We start from the raw sequence: 14,176 nt of genomic DNA on the forward strand, positions 1-14,176 counted from the left end.
AAACAAAGGTAATTCTCCTGCTTCAGCCTCCCTTGGGTTTGGATTACAGGTCTTTGCAACTGTGTGGGTAAGATTTCCTGTTTCATTGCATTGACGAGTAATGTCATTAAAATTAGTAGTTAATATAAGAGCTCCCCTCCTATTTAATTTGATTTCAATTAATAATTGAGAAATCTCCTGCTTTATTTCCAAAATATGAAACGTTAGTCAAAATGCAGATGTTTTCCCAAAAATTCCAAGAATCCCTTAGAGGTCTCCGTTAAGCATCCTTGCAGGCAGAGGGTCATTACTTTCTGTTCTTTCTAATGGTCTCTGGGTTAGTTACTGCAAAACCAGTATATAGACTGGCTCCTCTGGGACATTCCCTGCCTGCGAGGGAGGGGGTGCAGCTGTCTCCTGTCTGAGCTTCATGTTGCACAGCTGGGCATTGGTCACTTCCTGGGGCTCTTCAGATTGTGCAGCCTGCAGTAGGAGAGAGTGAGAGGAAATACATGTCTTGGGGGAACAAGGAGGACTAGGGAGGAACAGGACCCGCCTGAGTGTCCATCACTCTGTCCTTTTCTGCTTGTCCATCTTTTGTGTCCAGGACTTCTCCTAACATGACAGAAGGTAGGACAGCTCCTGCCCTCCTGAGCCTGGAGGGTTTCACCTTGGCATGTATATCACCCAAGGGGCCTGCCTCAGTTGGTCTCTGTAGAACAGAAGTAGTGAGGTACAGATAGTGTATCCCTGTTCCCCTTGGGATCTCCTCTGGTCAGGTCTTCACAGCATGGCCAGACTGAGCTGTTTAGGCTTCCTTCCTACAGCTCCGGCCTCTAATCCTGACACTCTAACCCTTGCTGTCTTGCCTCCAGCCACACAATCCAACTTCTAAAAACTAATGTTTCTGGGGGTGGGGAAGATGGCTAGCTCAGTTGTTACCATCACTGGCTGCACTTGCAGAGCACCCAGGTTCCCACAACCCACATGGTACTCTGCAATCATTTGTGATTCCAGTTCTAGGAATGTGACATGCTTTTCTGACCTCTGCAGCACCAGGGAGACAGGTGATATACAGAAATGCATGAACGCCAAACACCCATACACACGAAATGAACTATAAAATGAAGTGATTCTCCCCAATTTCCTTTGTCCTGCCGAGTCCCCTGCCTACAGTTGCTGGCCCCTTAACTGTCTCTGTGGACTTGTCCATGTGGGTTTCCTCCTCAGATGACACTTTTCAGAGTCCTCCCTTGTACTTCACACTGGACCTCTGTTCCCACATACTCCACCCACTTCTTCTGCTTGGTTTTCCCAAACACTTGGCACTGCACACACTCTGCATTTATTACCATGTTGATTCATGGTGATGAGGGAGTGTGCTCTGTTCTCTAACTCATATCCATGTAGTGAGCTGATAAGGAGGGGCTTTCTTGTGAAGCTGTGTCAGTGAATAGGGGCATTGGGAGGATCTGGATTACTTAGTCCTGTAACCTCTGATTTCTTAGGTGCATATTAACAACCAGACTGATGCTGAGAAGCCAAAGAGGTGACATGAGGGAGGAAGCAGATGGTCCCAGGAAACCAAGGGTGAGTGAGGCCAGAGCACACAGGAGGCAGATGTTGCTTGCAGAAGGGAGTGGTCACCTCTGGGTGTTGCTGAGGGCTCAGAGAGGAAGAACAAATAAGGACTCCTGGACTAATCTGGGACCTAAGTCCTTAGCACTGCCAATAGAGACAGGGACCTCACCCAACTGTCCAGCTCCACACCATGCTCAGGCTGCATTTTCTCCACTGAAGCATCTGTCATAGAAGAACAAAAGAATGTCTTCAGAGAAGAGTCTAGGGCTATCTCAGACCCCTGGTTTCCTGCATGCCCCAGGTGGGACCAGGGAACAGGGCATGTTATGATATCCCTTAGTTCATAGTGTGAAGTTCAAGCCCAATTAGCAAAGACCCCAGAGCCTCTCCACCACCCCTGAAACGCTGAGTCCTCAGACATCTCCCTCCTCAGGACCCTCTTTATCTCACAAAGGTTTTCTTCCTGGGTGTCAGCAGCTGAGTTGGATCTGGAAAGACAAGAAGATGTCAGTTGGCAGTGAGGTGTGTCAGGAAGGTAGGGGACGATGTCTCGTGCCATGAGTTACCTATTCTGGGGACCTCTGTTCCTGTTTACTGACTCTGCAGCTCCTGCAGGAAGTTGCAATTCTGTCTCTTTCTGGGCTGAAAGAGAAAGAAGGGTCTGATCTAGGAGGGTAGTAAGCTACACTCCCATGCATATTTCCATGTAAAGAAGGAAAAGAGCTTCATAACACAGGCATGAGTTAGCAAATGTCCCAGGACATGGTAATGCTCACAGAACACCCAAATCTCACAGGTTCTGAGAGCCCGTGTTTTGTTATCTGAGATCTGTGTTTCTAAGCTACTGTTCCCCTATTAGAGGTGTCCCTAGTGCTAGTGTTCTGATTCCCTTCTTAGATGGCCCACAGGGGAGCCTACCACCATCTGAGACCCCAGAAACCCACACCCTACTCACCTTCCTTCCTGCATTTGCCCTGTTTCCTTTGCCTGAGGAGGAAGATGAGGATGAAGAGCAACAGGAGGAAGGCCACAGATGCTCCAATCAGAGCCTGGAGGTATTTTTCCAAACCTGAGGCATAGGAGACATCATGAGAGAGGATGCTTGCTGCTTATCTGAGCACCCACAGTGTGCCAGGCCCATGCTGTACCTTTGCAAACACCATCTCCCCTCCTCACAATCGTGCCACAGGAATTGTCTGTTTTCCTGTCCAGCCCGTTCACCTGCCTGAGATCACCTGACTGGAAGAGGAAGAGCTGGGAGTTGAACACAGGGACTCTGATGTCCAGCCATGTTCAACACACCAGAGCTGAGGATCACAAGCTGGGAAGGAGGAGCTGGAATGCCCTACCATGACCTTGTGCCCCACACTTGCACATGTCACCACCACTGTGGGACAGCCCCAATGCAGAATCAGGTTCTGGAGTCCTCCTCTATCAGGAAAGACATCAGTACAGGAAGACAGACCAAAGCAGACAGAAACTTAGACATATGGGCCAGGATTCTCACCTTTATAATCAAAGAAACAGCAGCCATCCCAGAAAGGAAGGGCTTGGCCAAGTCAGCATCTCAAGAAACAGCTGTTTCAAGCCTATAACCAGCTATTCCCCATCTGGATCCCACATTCCAATAGAATATTTAGTTTTCTGGAACCTGAGTCCATGCAGGTGAGTGGTTTATTCTCAGAGTCTTTATGACGGATGGGGAGGTGAATGTATGGGTTCCCTGCTCTCCACCTCATCCTCTCCCCTCAATCTCTAGTCTGAGACTAATCTTTTCTCTCTGGGTGCCACCTTTTGTAGCCTAAACTTAATCTTGTTTTTCTGGAGTTTCAGTTGGGATTTCTGCTTGACTCCCAAACTCAAAAGTTGAAATGAGAGAGAATGAAGACTTCATTGGGGCAAGAGCTGTGAGGCAGCCTGGGGATGGAGCATACTCCCTGCACTGAGGTCCCTGATACTTACCAGCTGTTGTCATGGGCCTTGAGGGGGGTGGGCTGGAGGCTCCAATGGGTCCTAGGAAACAGAACAACAAATAGATGATGGTTAGATGCTAACCCAGAAGTCCTAACTCTTCTCTCCTTGTCGCACATCTGTCTTGGAACCTCCCCATGATTCTCAAGCTGTCTATCCCTAACCTAGATTGCAATAGAGGATGGAGTGGACATTACTTGATAGGCCATCACTGGCATCCACTTTTCTACTAGGGAAATTGCCTTCTGACTAACCCTTCCTACTGTCTGCCAAGTCAAGAGCTCGCTTAAGGTTTGAATTGTGAGTCAGCCTGACAGCTCAGGGCCACCTCACCTGAGACAATGAGCTCCACGGGGGCACTGGCATATGACAACAGGTATGGTGATGATTTTTGAGAACCATAGCACCTGTAGCTTCCTGAAAGGGCAGAGGTCACAGCACTCATGGAGAATTCTGCCTGGAAGTGCTGATCTTGGACCTTTGATTTTAGTCGCTGGGTTTGATGGACTGCCTCCTCCTTGTACAGAATGAAAGTGTTCACTCTTTCTCTTGACCAACACAGAAGGGTCACGTTGTCTCCTGGATGTACTGTTGAGTTAGGCTTCACTGAGAGGAAAGCAGGGAAGAAAAGCTGTCCTAAAGAGAAGAGGAATGATGAGAGGCTGTCTTCATTGTTCTGAGCTGAAACCATACATGGGTATCCCCTAAGTACCAGGGATTCTCTCTCTTTTCTCTGACTGAGCTCCTCTCCTACTGTCCTGTCTCTTCATCAGTTCCTGCATCATTTCTTTGTCCCTTGTCTCAGCCATCATCCTCTTAGGATTCCCATGAAATTCTATGCAGAGGATGTTACCTGATCAAATCTCCTTGGTTGCTCACCTGAGATCAGAATGTCCAAGGTGTCACTGGAGGCTGACCACTCAGAGGAGAGGTTGTGTGCACCATAGCATCTGTATTGGCCTCCAGTAGAGCTGTTCACAGAGCCCAGTGTGAAGTTGGCCAAGGAGAGACCAGCCTCGGTCCATTTGTGATGATGCTGGGTGAAGTTAGTTGTGCCCACCTTGTACAGAAGAAATCTATCATAGTTGATGTCTGAGCAACACTGCAATGTGAGACTCTTTCCAGGGTCCAGGATATGGCCTTGGTGACTTAAAAGGGAGGGTTTCTTGGACAGCCCTAGAGGAAAGGTGACAGGCAAAGGACTGAGGAGCAACTTTTACCAAACTCCTATCAGCTATCTTCCTGCTCTGCACAAGCCAATGCTTCTCTCCAGCTATGGGGCTCTGGCTTAGAAAACAGAATCTTCCTTTAGTCCCTCTCCAACAGCAACTTCCCAGGGGGACAGTGTCCTGCCAAAGACTTAGGCTCTCAACAAGACTGGTCAAGGATGGGGATGGCTCACCTGAGAAGTGTATTTCCAGAGGGTCACTGGGTACTGACCAGAACTGTGGGGTATCCTTGTAGTAGCCATAACATCTGAATGTCCCTCTGTGTACTGGGGTCACAGGACCCATAGAGAACATGGCTTGGTAGTACCCATTATGGCGTATATACTGTGAGTCCAGGGAGCTGGAGAACTTCTCATCTTCCTTGGAGAGAATGAACTTGTCATATGCCCTCAATGAAACACACTGAAGAGTCATGTTTCCTCCTGTGGTCACCACATTGCCAGGCAGGGCTGACAGGATCGGTTTATTTCTGTAGATTCCTAGGAGAGAAGGAGATAGCCTTTTCCATGGGCTCACTCAACCAAAATGTCCTCCAGGGCTAGGCTTTGGAAGGGAATACTTCTGAAAGCAGAGCCTGGTCCTGAGACCCTCACCTGTCACCACAATCTCCAGGGGGTCACTGCGTTCTGACCAGCCAGCTGAGCTGTAACAGTAACAGCGATATTTTCCCCCATGTTGCTGTGTCACAGAAGGGATGGAGAACTTGGCCTTGTTGTCAGGTTTCTCTGCCGGCTGTGTGCCCCAGGATTCTGGGCTTCCCTCTTTATGCAGAACATATATTTCTGCATCTAGGCTCCCCTGACACCAGATGGTCACGGCACTCCTGGAGGCAATCACAGAGCCTGGCTCAGCCTTGATGATGGGTTTGTGGAGGTTACCTGTAAGGAAGTAGGAGAGAAGGAGGTGGTTCTGGTTGAAAGTGGCACAGAGAAGGTCCCACGTGTAGATGGCAATTAAGTTGATACAAAGAATCAGAAAGCTCCATGAATATTAAACTCTCTCCTGGACCTCCTGGGTTTTTCTATCACTTTCTGCTTGGATTCTGTATCTCTGGTCCTTCTGTCTCCCCTGATCTGCATCAATGGACTGAAGAGCCCTGTCTCCTCACATACACCACACACCAAGGCCTCCCTCCACACTTCCATTATTTCAACATCACTCTGTGGAAAGGTTTGGATTCCTTACCTGAGAGCAGGAGCTCCAGGGGATCACTAGGTTCTGACCACACCTGTGGTCTGTTCAGGTCATTGCTGTAGCATTGGAATATCCATCTTTGACTGGAGATCACAGGGCCCACAGAGAATAGAGCCTGGAATTGTCCAGTTCGGAATTATACTGTGAGCCCAGCATCCAGGAGAGCTTCTGTGGTCCTTCCTTAGTCAGAATGAACCTGTCATATTCCTCCCATGAGTCACATTGGAGGGTGATGTTTCCTCCTTCAGTCACCACAGGGCTGGGCTGGGCTGACAGGCTGGGTTTACTGTGTGCTCCTAAGAGAGATGCTAGAATCAGATTAATGTATCAGGCCTCATTATCCTACAGGACTGTGAGGAGTGAGGGCATCCCTGAGAGCAGACTCACTTCTGGAGAGTGAAGCCCAAAGATGACAAAAGTTTTTTCCTCTCACCTGTCACCACAAGCTCCAAGGACTCACTGTACTCAGACCATCCATCATGGGTCCGATAGCGACATTGATATCTCCCTGCGTGGTGCTGCTCAGTTTTTGTGATGGAGAATTCAGCCTTGTTCCCAGACTTTAGGAGAATCTGTGTGAACCGTGTATATTGACTTCCGTCTTTGTAGATAGAGTACTCTTTGGCTCCTGTTGTACCCTCACACAAGAAGGTCACATTAGTCTGTTTGGAGACCACGAGGTCTGGCTGTGCTCTGAGTACAGGCTTAGGGAGGGTCCCTGCAAGGAAAAGAGAAGCTAGGACCCAAGATATCCTTTCTCAGATTGAAAGTATCAAGCACATCATAGTTCAATTAAAGAGAATATTCTATCTATCCTGTATTTGTGAGTCTAAGGTTTCATATCTAACTTATCTTTTATCATGACTAAGTATATTACAACTATCTAGTCTTCAACTGCACCAAGGACCTCAGAAGGATATAATACTACCTGAGAAATGGGAGTAGGAGGCAAGCAACTTTCAGGAGTCTTGCAAGACTAGACAGAGACAGTCTCAGCCTGGACAGTCATCCAATGTTCCTCTGTAAAGTTGAAGCTTCTGTCTTCAGCCCACAGGCCTAGAGTCTCTCAGTGACTTCTCTCTGTGTCCTGTAGAATGTCTGGCAGTTTCCTCTGTGTAGCAGGAACCTGAAGAAGCATTTCACCAAGCAAAGTTCAGTGGTCACCTTCCTATGGGTCCTGTATGTCCAGTCAATCAAGCAGTCCAGGAAAGAACAGTTTCTTGCCCAAATGGCTATTTTTGCCAAGAAGAAGATAAACTCCATATAGAGTGTCTTCAATGCCCATCCTCCTCTCTGAAGTAAATCGGTGTAGCCAGGAGCAGACATGTCTCACTATCCAGAAAGTCTAAAGTTTTAAAACATTTTAAATGCCATATTCTGGAGGTCTTTGAAGTGTTTGAAGATTACACACCTAAATGAATTATATCTATGTATACCTAGAATACTTAATGTGACTATAAGTTTGACTATCATAGAAGACTAATTATTAATCTGTACTTTTTACTTATCCATTACAATCTAAATGAGTTATATAAACATACCTCAAACGAGAGTAGAAATATATATATATATATATATATATATATATATATATATATATATATACAGTAAAACAAAATGAACTTTAAATTTGTATCAATAAACTAAAATCCATAGCAATGTGAAACATTTTAAACAAGTTGTTGTTCTCTAAAAGTAGGCTCATTAATCTACCCTTTCATCCTACCACATCTACACTATCCCCTTTTCTTCTTTAGAAAGAGATTGCTTTTATAATCACCCTGCTTTGAATAAAAATATTGGTTTTTCTCTGTTCCCCACCAGAGGGCTCTTCTGATATGGGACAGAAAAATCTCTTAACCTTTTTTTTCCCAGCAATATGTTTGAGTTTAGGAAAGGAGTGAGCCAATTCCATCTCCAAAGCCAGCTTGGTATATTTGGGAATTTGGGCGTAGCTTTCTCATACTACTTCCTGCTGGAAGAGGGTGCTGTGCTCTTATGGGGACATAAAAAAATTAGGATTATGGAGTAGTCTGTGAGGGTGTATTGTCTGAGCCAGTTGCCTTGAAACCATTCTGGACATTGGATCATCTGGGCCATGGTGTCATCGGAGACTTTTCAGGGGGTCTTGGCTGGTCAAACCTGATGTATCTTAACCTGGAACAAATCCATAGCCTCCTGTCTTTAGTTTTTAAAACGGTCTATTTCTTTATATAACTGTATATATCACCCATCCAATATTGCTAAGAGTCTTAGCTGGGGTCACCCTTGTAGATTTGTGTGAGTTTACCTTGCATCAGATTTCTATCTGATGCCGGAATGCCACCCCTCCCCCCCATGAAGACATCACAATGTCTTTTGATTTAAGGCTCCCAATCTCTTCCCCAATCCATTGCACTTCCCAAACACACCTAACTTCCTATTCTCCCTCCCTCCATTCAGTACAACTTGTGCTTTCCTTGTATGTTTGGACTCCCCAGGGGTCACAACCCTAAAGAAAACATTTCTCCCACACGAAGGAGCTATCAGATGCCAATAGTTATTCCACTATGGGTGGGATATCTTGCCCATCTCTCATCTGATGCTGGATTTGGTCTGTAGTGATTTAATATGGGGATTGTAGATACTATCACAACACTGTGAGCTCAGAAGTGCAACTTTTAGGTGGTGTTCCTGTAGTCATCCAAAACCTTCAGGCCTTACAGTCTTTCAACCTTCTCTTTTGTACTAATCCGACACTAGGAATGTGCCACATGAGGAAAATTCTCTAACTCAGCAGTATGTTAAATGATGGGCCTGGGCACACACATATTCTGAGAATGAGATAGACGTAAGTAAGTATTTCCCACTTTGTTCCTGAGACCAAAAACAAACAAAAATCCATGATTGCTTCTTGCATGTCTCTCCATATGTGTAATTTATTAAATCAGAAAAATGATAAGTTTGTAGAGTAATCTCTTGAATCCTCACACACCTGGTTTTGATCCCCAGCTCTGTTTAAACCTGATATGGTGGCTCATTTATCTGATTTCAGCACTCACTAGGTGGATGTAGGAAGATTAAGAGTTTAAGGCCATTATGCAGTGACTTTGATATTATCCCAGGCTACATTGGGTCATTTCTCACAAAACAAAGGACAGGTTTCCTAGAGTATGTGGTAAACATGATTAAGTACATTTTATGCATGTATTTATCTTCAGAGAACAAATGAACAATATATTTACCATATAGCTTCCATACTGGGAATATATCCCAGGCAGTTAATTATATTAACTTCTAAGGGGCCAATTCTAACCTAACTGCTGCATTTTATGTACCTCTGTGATTAGTCATGCCCAGTGTGCTACATGGCTATGGTGTCTCTTTCCTATTAATTTCATGGATAGCTATTTTTCCTGACATGATAATAGGTTATAGGTCTGGAAATGTGAACAGGCAGGACATTCAGTGCTGTGAGTTGAGTCACATCCTCCTCCCCAGAGGCATGAGTCTCAGCAGGAAAAGGTGCTGTGCTCTCTTTGCCTCAGATGAATCACAGGTACAGTTGGTATTTATTAGTAATGTCTGAAGCAGATTGGTTAGATGTAGAGACATGGTAGAGGCATAATATTTGTGGTGGATATGAACTCCTCTGTACATTAGGCCATTCTTGTTCTCCAATCTGAACCCATGGATGAAAATCAATTGAAACCCACACACCAAAGTCACAGAACACATAGTGAGATGGATTCTGCTGGGATATTCCTGCAATCCCATGTGTCCATCAGAGTTTTCCAAACTGAGTACAGCTCATGTTTCTTCTCAGGAACAGTATTCTTGTGGAATGTAGGGGGAGTTTCTGTCCAAATCAACCTCAGCTTGGACAGGATATATATGGCAGTGTCTTGAATGGGATTTTTGTGTGTGACTTCCTTGGCATCCACACTGTACTCAGGTTTTCATTGGTTTGGTCAGTGATTGGATTCTGTTTTTCTCCAACTAGGTTCAAATGTTCACTACAATTGTTTGATCAAATTTTGTTTCTTTATCTCTTTGAGGGGACATATTTCCATTTGATTCTCTGAATGAAACACAGAACAAAAACACATATGAGAGAGGAGAGTTTAATGTTTTCCATTCATTTTTGAAATTGTTTATTTATAGTTATTGTATGTTTGCTCTGCATGTGAATCTGCATGTTAAAAGAGGGCATCGAATCCTATTATAGATGGCTGTGAGCCTGAAATCAGGACCTCTGGAAGAGCAGCAAGTGTTCTTACCACCTCAGCCATGCCTTCAGCCTCAGTGTGTTCCATTCTTAAAACAGCCTTGATTTATGGTGTAAATCATTGTTGATCATGTATATCATTCCTCTTCCATTCCAGGGTGAATTACCTGATAATATTCAGATCAGGGTATTGTGTTTATCCTGGGAAAGGTAGAAAATGTCCATTCAGCTCCGTAACTGATGAAACAATTCCTGTTCTCTCCTAAGAACACCATGGGAACTGGCTGCATTGACAGAGAAGGCTTTATTGAGAGCTGTTTAAGAGAGAAGGGTGGGAAATGAACTTCCTACTTTGTTATCAGCTGAAATCTCAGCATGGCCTGAATCTGAGAACTTGTACTTCTGTGTTTCCTCTCAATTACCCACTCCCATCACACTGCTATATAACCTCTCTCCATCCGGGACTCCAATACTTTCTAATGTCATCACATCCTGGATCTGCCAGTGGCACCAGTGTCATCTCTCAGCCTCTGACTAGACTTGGTGGACTCCTTGCCTGTGACAGATTGTTCAGCAGCTCTTTCATGAAGGGCACTGTGTGTACCACAGATTTTTCATTCTCCCCCTGAACTGCTCACTGATGTCAACAAGAAGTCATCCTGAGGGATTCTAGTCTAGAGAATTTGACTAGGGAACATGAGGAGATATGTTTCTTCATCTTTGGACATAGTTAACCCTTCATAGCTGACATCAGGAAGACATTTGAACACCTACCAGTCTCTCAAGAACCCAGGACAGATTCAGTCTGGATCTCTAGCAGTGAATTCCTGGATAACACTGTTGGGATGATTAGCCATGGGCAGTAGGTTGAATCTTCCACTATACCTGACCACTTTCACCTTCTGATACAAAGATCCCTCCCTTTCATATACTGATAAAGGATAATTCAGCTCCATTCAATAACATTTCATCTGTGACTCTCATCTTCATGTCTTGACATAATTAGATCAGGTTTAGGACTTTCTCACATGTGACTAGGAGCTATACAGTGTTACTGGGCTATGACTAGACTTGTATATTTTTTATTGCAGTAGGTAGAGCATGTGCCTGTGCCCATGTGGGTCAACATTTGGTACCTAGGATGAATATGATAAGTGTCTTTTGACTTGGTGTGAGCCTAAGCTGCAAGAACACTCATGATCTGCTCTCCCTTGGACAGAATGAAGCTTCTAAAACTGTACTGTGACCAACACAGGAGGGTCATGGTTCTTCCTCAGGTCACCAAGTGGCTGGAAAAGACTGACAGTTACAGAGTACTGTAGATTTCTGGAAGGAGACAGCATCTGCCAGGGCTGGACTGTGATGGGGACTCATGGAACTGGTTCCTTTCTCTCTTGAGGACAGGGTTATTGACAGGACCATCGAATACCTTTCCTCTGTCATAGTGATGGACAAGTGTCACTGCTCTCTGATGAGACAGTACCTCTATTATGGAAACAATGAAACAGACCAGTGTAATTATCTCACATGAAAAGGATCATAAAGTTAGTCTTGGTCCTAAGATGGTTTTCTTTTTGTCCTGCCCAAAACTTTGAATTTACTCCTGTAAGGAGTGAATGACTGTGTCTCCAGAGTCCGCAGACACCAGGGGGTCATAGATTCTACACAGAGTATCAGTGTGTTTCTCAGGCTAAATGGTTGTTTTGAGTGCTTGCCTGTCAGGAAATCAGAGACTGGGTCCTACTGCATTCTCAAACTATATTCACTTTCCAAATTTTCTTCGTAACCACCCTTTTATCTGGCTGTCATGTGAAGTTTTTTACTGATACTTATAGTATATCCTCACAGTTCACAAAGCAGATCAAGGGACAGAGAGTTGCTTCAGTGGTCGAAAGGATTAGCTGCTCAGCCTGAGGATGATGTTACTGTTTCCAGCATGCACTTGATATATATTAAACCATGAATGAAAACAATTCCAGTGGATCTGATGCCCATGTCTAATCTTCACAGACACCAGATTATACATACATTGAGCTAAAACACCACAATATATAATATAAAAGAAATTAATCTTTAAAAAATATGATAAAAATATCTTTCTTAGGTGTTCCCAACTGCTTTTCCCTTAGTTGATTTCAGACCCAGTCAAATTATTAGCCAAGATGAGCCATCACAGCTGGCTTTTGTATTCTCCTGACAATTTTCTGATTTTGAATTTGGAATATTGTTGCCTCATTGCAAGCTCTCTCTGAACATCTCTTGTTTAACAGGAGAGAGTGAAATAACAAATATTTCTGGCACTAACTTCACTATTTTATTAGGCAACATAAAAATAATTTAAGGAAGATATCACAGCAGCATGACACACTGAGCAGGTTCCAAGTCATACCAACAGAACTGGTTGTCCTAAGTTCCGACTGTCTGTCACAGAGCATGCCACCTCCCAAAAGTGGGTTCTGAGTTCCATTTGAAAACCAAGACCAATAGCTTCTCTAGGCACTCAAGAACCCAGAAGATGTGATATTCCCTTAACATATTATGATAATGATGTGAATTTAGCAAGCATACCATGCTTTTCCACACAATTGTGTAAGGCCCTTGAGTTATAAACTAATTCATTATGATACAGGTATTTCAAGGGCCACAGTCCAGCCACTACAGCAGCTGAGTTGCAGGCCTGGAGTTCCATGTAGGAATGGAATTGGCCATTCCCTTTGTGAAACCACAAGGCCAAGAAATACATTCCACTGGAGTAAGGTGTCAAGAGTATTAATCTTGGAGATTGCCAGCTGAGCAATGAAAATGGGGATTTTATTTTTTCTATGAGGAAACTAACTTTATCTCATTTTATAAACTCCAGTTTTCTTTCACACAGTTTTGAAAGAATAATTTTACTGAGTGAATCAATTGGACCTAATAAATTAATGCTAAGCTACATAAGACTTCCAACTCCAAGACATTACTTAAATAGATGGATTTTTACTTTAATAATAATATTCTGACCACAAGGTCAACGGTGCTCTCTGTTGGACTTGATTTCCATTTCTGAACAAGAACTCTTTCATGAACTGGCCTCAAACCCAGCATTTGTTTGGATCAGCATTTTCTCCTATTTTTTCCCAGAACAGTTCTTCTTCATTATCCACGAAGCCTGAGCTGTTCTTGCTATAGCCAGATAAGGACCTGGTTACCCTGGCAACATGCCTCAACTATGACTGCCTAAAACCCTGGATGCTTCCAAGGAATGTGGTTTCAATGAGTGGACAGGGGATGTCACCAAAGTCCTCTGTTGTGGATAGATTCATGGGAATCATAGGCAGAATCCTTGATTCCCTTTGAATTCCCTGCTAAAAAGCAGAGCTTGTTAAAAAACCTGTGTATGTTGTGTTCTGCTGTGGAAAATTACATCAAAAGCTGAGGCTTTTGGATTTTGTTTTGATTGTACGGATAATAATTTATGGAAACTTGTATATATTCCTTTACTCTTTGTTTTAAATTGAAAATAGATTTTTTTCTTATACAGTATATTCTAATTATGATGTCCTCCTCTCCATCTCCTCCAAGTTCCTACATATCTCGTTTTTCTCTATGACTTTCCCAATCTGATAGATGTTCCTTCCAGGTGAGTTTAAGTTTGCCCTTGCTGAAAGACAAGAGATCTGAGAAGGAATCACCTGGAAAGATTCCAGTTTTTTAGAGAGATTACTAAGTTTTTCCCAAAACTTCTGTTCCATGTTCTTGGCTTCATGGTCAAGAGGAAACTAATTCTGATGGTACAAGGTTTTCATACAGTGACAATGTCAGTAGAGCAGAGATTTTTGTTTCATCTACATCACCTCAGGGAAAATTCTTCCCTGCCACTCAGGGCTTAAATCTAAGCTGTCCACAGGAATCTTTTTCTGCCTGTTTTCCTCATAGTGTTTTTTTCATGATGCTGATTCTTCCCCAGGAGTCTGTGTTCAGCGTCCCAAGAACGAAGCTCCTCTGTCTTGTTGCTTTTCTGTCTTACCCTAAG

General features: G+C 43.9%; 1 pseudogene; it reads right to left on the minus strand.

Annotated features, from left to right (window-relative positions):
* Nucleotides 1-321: 321 nt before the first annotated feature.
* Nucleotides 322-9,287, minus strand: LOC128124200 (leukocyte immunoglobulin-like receptor subfamily B member 3; annotated as a pseudogene).
* Between the last annotated feature and the right edge of the window lie 4,889 nt (nt 9,288-14,176).

Source organism: Peromyscus californicus, unplaced genomic scaffold (assembly GCF_007827085.1).
Source record: "Peromyscus californicus insignis strain IS unplaced genomic scaffold, ASM782708v3 Scaffold_4__1_contigs__length_199733344, whole genome shotgun sequence".
Lineage (NCBI taxonomy): Eukaryota > Metazoa > Chordata > Mammalia > Rodentia > Cricetidae > Peromyscus > Peromyscus californicus.